Source organism: Chaetura pelagica, unplaced genomic scaffold (genome assembly GCF_000747805.2).
Source record: "Chaetura pelagica isolate M959 unplaced genomic scaffold, ChaPel_1.0 scaffold300, whole genome shotgun sequence".
Classification (NCBI taxonomy): Eukaryota; Metazoa; Chordata; class Aves; order Apodiformes; family Apodidae; genus Chaetura; species Chaetura pelagica.
This window is the reverse complement of record NW_009951945.1, coordinates 1409939-1410681: the sequence shown is the minus strand read 5'-3', so window position 1 is coordinate 1410681 and position 743 is coordinate 1409939.

Here is a 743-nt window from a genome sequence, read left to right as displayed (position 1 = left end):
CCCGACGTGTCTTCCCCCATCCTTTCAACCCTCCCCTTCCCGTTCCCCGCAACACACAACCCCGCAATTTACACACACACACACACACACACACACACACACACACACACACACACACACACACACACACCCCCCTGCCCCCAGGGCTGGTGCGTGTGCGCGCGTCCCCGTGCGCGCGCGCGCGTGTGAGTGTGTGAGTGTGAGTGTGAGTGTGAGCGCGGGCACCGCCGCCGCCGCCGGATCGGTTTCTCGGGGTTTGACCAGCTGTCCCAGGCTAACCCTGCTCGCTTGGAAGATGGAGGAAGTAAAAGCAGGATTACTACCCTTAGCGACAGCTCCACTGCCACACTTCCCATAGCCCGCGCACACTGCCCGGCCCTGCACACACACACACACACTCACACACACACTCACACCCCTCCTGCACCCGGGGCACCGCCAGCCGGCACTCACAAAAACACACACACAAACAAAAGGGTGATGGAACTGATTCCCTGCCTGCGCGGCTGAGGTAAAAAAAAATATATATAATAATTTGTGCCTGGCTTCTTTTTTTAATTATTCTTTCTTTTTCCCTTTTTCCTTTTCTCTTCTTCTCCCCTTCCTTTCCCCCATCCCCAGACTCCAAACCTCCCTTTCCTCCCCCCCCCCCTTTCACTCCGCTTTTTTCCTGTCGCCGCTGGGGAAGGACAGCTCCGGCCGGTGTCTGTGGTGGGTGCGGGGGGGGGGGGCTGGTGGGTGGG